The sequence below is a fragment of the Bos mutus genome, chromosome X (assembly GCF_027580195.1).
Source record: "Bos mutus isolate GX-2022 chromosome X, NWIPB_WYAK_1.1, whole genome shotgun sequence".
In the NCBI taxonomy this organism is placed as follows: domain Eukaryota; kingdom Metazoa; phylum Chordata; class Mammalia; order Artiodactyla; family Bovidae; genus Bos; species Bos mutus.
The window spans coordinates 116,169,635-116,174,716 of NC_091646.1; positions in this window are offsets into that span (position 1 = coordinate 116,169,635).

The window sequence follows — 5,082 nt, forward strand, 5'->3', positions numbered from 1 at the left end:
GATATAAGGAAGGGCAGACTTGATATAATCAAATCCCATTACCACCAGCCCCCATGAGTGACCCACAAACTGGAGAATAACTGTTCTACAGAGGTTCTCCCACAGGAGAGTTCTGAGCCCCACATCAGGTTCCCCAGCCTCGGGGTCCTGCACCACGAAGACGAGCCCTGAAAGAAGCCGGCTTTGAAGGTCAGCAGTGATTAACAGCAGGAGTCCCACAGGACTGGGGGAAACAGAAACTTCACTTTTAAAGGGTCACGCACAATCTCCCATGCTCTGGGACCCGGGGCAAAAGCAGTAATTTGATAGGAGCCTAGGCCAGACCTACTTGCCTTCTTCTTCCAGATCTTAAAAAGTCTATCAAAGAGAGGTCTCCAAAACCCAGTGAAGTATGGCGTGGCAGGAACCTTCATCAGAAAGAACTTTCAGTTCAGTTCAGTTCAGTCGCTCAGTCATGTCTGACTCTGCGACACCATGAATCGCAGCATGCCAGGCCTCCCTGTCCATCACCAACTCCCGGAGTTCACTGAGACTCACGTCCATCAAGTCAGTGATGCCATCCAGCCATCTCATCCTCTGTCGTCCCCTTCTCCTCCTGCCCCCAATCCCTCCCAGCATCAGTCTTTTCCAATGAGTCAGCTCTTCGCATGAGGTGGCCAAAGTACTGGAGTTTCAGCTTCAGCATCATTCCCTCCAAAGAAATCCCAGGGCTGATCTCCTTCAGAATGGACTGGTCGGATCTCCTTGCAGTCCAAGGGACTCTCAAGAGTCTTCTCCAAGTTTACCAGTGTTCTTTGGTCTGACACACCGAGCAGCTAGAAGCAGACACACCTTCACTCCAGGCAGTCTCTTCCCAGCCAATGTCAATCCCCAACTTTCAAAATAAAGGTCAAATCTGGGGCTCCTGACACAATTCCCTCCTCCTTTGACTGTGAGCCCACAGATGAGACTTCCCTGGGATAACATCCAAACCTGAACAGAGCAACTCATCTAAAATGGTTCATGTAATAAAACAGCACCCAAAGAGAGAAAGAGAGAGAAAAAGAGAGACAGTGTGTGTGTGTGTGTGTGTGTGTGTGTGTGTGCATGCGTGCTCAATTGTGTCTGACTCTTTGCGACCTCATAGACTGTAGCCCTCCAGGCTCCTCTGTCCATGGGATTTTCCAGACAAGAATACTGGGGTGGGTTGCCATTTCCTACTCCAAAAGAACCATATAGAAACATCTAAAGTTCCAAAACAGACATTATTTCTAGGTCTGCATGACAAACTTCAGGGAAGACTTCACTAGTTACTGAAATAAGGCAGACCAGGTGGTTCACCTTTGGGAGCACAGGCTTCCTCAAGAGACAGATCGGCAATTCTTGTCCAGAAACTTTATGGCTTTCCAACTTCAGGATTGTTCTCATAATTCCCCGATGTGGGGACCAAAGTGTAACTACTTTTCAGAGTCAAACAGATTTATTGACAAGTCAGTCAATCCAGAAGAGAGAAAAAATCAGGGATTGACATGGTCAGGGGAGAATGCCTTCCAGTCTATTTCAAAACCAGTATCCAAAGGATTTTATGAGACAGAAAGTTTTCTATAAAATATTATGGGGGGGGGGGTAGGTTGCTACATTCTTGGTATGATAGAAAATAAATGCTTTCCCAGCTATGATCTGCCTGGGGAAATAGTGAATGGAGAATGAGAGGGAATTTGATTTTTCTTTTTTTGCACTGAGTCTTCGTTGCTATGTGAGGCCTTTCTCTAGCTGCAGCAAGCAGGGCCTACCGTGTAGTTGCAGTGCGTGGGCTGCTCATCACAGCGGCTTCTCTTGTTGCAGAGCACAGGCTCTAGGCTCATGGGCTTCAGTAGTTGTGGCGTATGGGCTCAGCAGCTCTGTGGCATGTGGGATCTTCCTAGACCAGGGATCAAACCCGTGTCCCCTGCAGATTCTTATCCACTGTAACACCAGGGACGTCCAAGAGGGAATGTTGATATTTATTAGCCATTTGGTATCATGGAAAAAGCACTGAATTCAGAAATTTGAAGAGCTGCATTTTTACAAGTTAATTATGAGATAATTCACTTAGCCCAGTGGAGCTCCAACTTTAGTGGGCCCTGGGGGTTCTGATTCACTAGGTCTGGGATGAGTCTGCATCTCTAACAAGCTCCCAGGTAATACTGGTGCTGCTGGCCTGGGGCCACACTGAGGAGCAAGGAAGTCTCTGACAAGACTCTCCTTATTTTCGAAAGGAGTCTACTGTGTTAGAGGATTACTCACGTCTCTTCCAGAGCCATAAAATTTCTCTGAGATTTGATTTTGTTCGACTTGCCCTGCTCAAAGTGTCGGCAATTTTTCTTTCTAATGGAGATGGCTAATGGTAGAGCATAAATTAAATCACCAAGGGAGCAGCTGTCTTAGGGAAAATTTGTTGCTATAGAATTATTAGCCATTAGCAACAGGTGCCTACTTAAATATTTTACATTCAATTTTATGTTTCAGTCTCCAAAGTGAAATGAAAAAATTCCTCTGGAAGGCTTGAGTTTGAGTTTTAACTCTGCCACTTAGCAACCCTGGGACTTTAACCTTTCTTAGTTTCCTCATGTGTAAAATGGGGAAACCAATTACAAGTCCTCTGTATATTCACTGATTTATGAGAATAAATCCATGGATAGCAGTTGGGAACTCTGACACTGGACATGTTTCTTGTCCCTGCTTTAAGACGCACCTTGGTGAAGCGACAGGCGCCACTTGTTTCCGCATTCTCTCACTTCCCTTCTGTGTCCAGTCCTCATATTCTGCCACTTCTTTTATCCTTCTAATGTCCAGTGTCCTTTGTGCTCTGTCACTTAAAAAACCCTTTATTGTGTATGACTAACATACCAAAAGCTGTATTTAATATCTACAACTTGATGAGTTTGGAGGTATGCATACACCCATGAAACCATCATCATAATCTATGCCATAAACATATCCATAACCTCAAGAAGTTTTCTCCTGCCTTATTATTATTTTTTTGTGATAAGAACACATGAGATACACCCTCTTAGTATAGTTTTAAGTATACAATACAGTATTGTTAGCTATGGGCACAGTGCTATACAGTAGATTTCTAGGATTTATTCACCTTGTATAAACAAAACTTTGTGCTCTTTCATTAATATCTCCCTTTTCCCCCTCAGTCCCTGGCAATCACCATCCTGCTTTCTGCTTCTATGAGTGTGACTAGATTCCTCATAGGAGTGGTATCATGTAGCATTTTTACTTCTATGTCTAGCTAATTTCACTTAGCATGATGTCCTCCAAGTTGATTCATGTTGCAGCTAATGGCAAGATTTCCTTCTCTTTTAAAGCTGAATAATATTCCATTGTAGGTATATAGCATATTTTTTAACCCCTTCATCCATCAATGGACATTTAGGTTATTTCCACATCTTGGCAACTATGAAAAATGCTACAACAAACCTGGGAGTGCAGATATCTCTTTGGGATAGTGACTTGATTTCCTTTAGATATATACCAGAGGTGGGACTGCTGGATCATATTGTAGCTCCATTTTAAATTTTTAGCAGAAACTCCATGGTGTTTTTCATAATGACTGTACCAATTTACATTTCCAACAACAGTATACAAGGGTTCCCTTTTCTCCACATCCTCACCACACTTGTTATATGTAATAATATAACATATTTTGATAACAGCCATTCTAAATCTGTGGGAGGTGATATCTCATTGTGGTTTTGATTTGCATTTCCCTGGTGATTAGTGATACTGAGCACTTTTTCATATCTATGTCTTCTTTAGAGAAATGTATATTCAGTTTTCTTACTCATTTTAAAATGAATTTTTAATTTAAAACTCTTTTTGCCATTGTGTTGTAGGCATTCTTAATATATTTTGAAAACTAACCATTCATCAGATATATGGTTTGCAAAAGTTTTTCTCATTCTGTAGGTTGCCTTTTCATTTTGGTGTTGGTTCCCTTGCTGTACAGAAGTTTTTAATTTGATGTGATCTTATTTATTTTTGCTTTTGTTGCCTGTGCTAGGAGGTATTTGTGATAATGTGATGTGGGGCTTCCCAGGTGGCGCAGTGGTAAAGAATCCGCCTGCCAATGCAGGAGATGCAAGAGACATGGATTTGATCCCTGGGTCGGGAAGATCCCCTGGAGGAGGAAATGGCAACCCACTCCAGTATTCTTGCCTGGAAAATCCCATGGACAGAGGAGCTTGGCAGGCTACAATCTATGGGGTAGCAAAGAGTCAGAAACAACTGAGCAACTGAGTGATGTTGTGATTTAGAAGAAATATAGATTCATTCAGATGGCCAAAATATGTTTCCCATATATATTTGGTCTTCATTCACAGCTCAAGGTTTCCAAAACCCTTGGAATTGCCTAAGTGATGAGAGCAACAAAGGTCTTGTGTTATGTTAGTGAGGTGGGGACTAGTTGCCAGTGGAGCCAACCCTGTGATTAGAGGGTCCCATCCCCTTGACTCTAGGATTCCCAGGTGGTTCAGCTAAAGAATCTGTCCGCAATGCTGGAGACCCAGGTTTGATCCCTGGGTCAGGAAGATCCCCTGGAGAAGGGAATGGCAACCCACTGTAGTATTCTTGCCTCTCGAATGCCATGGACAGAGGAGCCTGGTGGACTACAGTCCATGGGGTCGCAGAGTCAGACACGACTGAGAAACTAACACTTTCACTTCCCTTGACCCTTGGGGAGGGGAGAAGGATTGGAGGTTGAATCAATCCACAATGGCTAATGATTTAATCAATTGTGACAATGTAATGAAGCCTCCATTAAAACCCAAAAAAGGATGGGGCTCTGAGGGGGTCTATTTTGGTGAACACGTGGAACTGCTAGAAGAGTAGCACCTAGAGAGGAAATCCGACTCATTCCTACATATTTTGTGTGTCCTATGTCAAGGTCACAGGTGTGGAGCCCTGTACCAGGGCCACGGAACAAAAATCTCTGAAACTGACCAAGCCCCACAGCAACTGTTACCATGAGCCTCCAGATCTAAACTGGCCAGTTTCCTGACCCCACATTAGGTAAAATTCTGACAAAATGTGGTCCACTGGAGAAGGGAATGG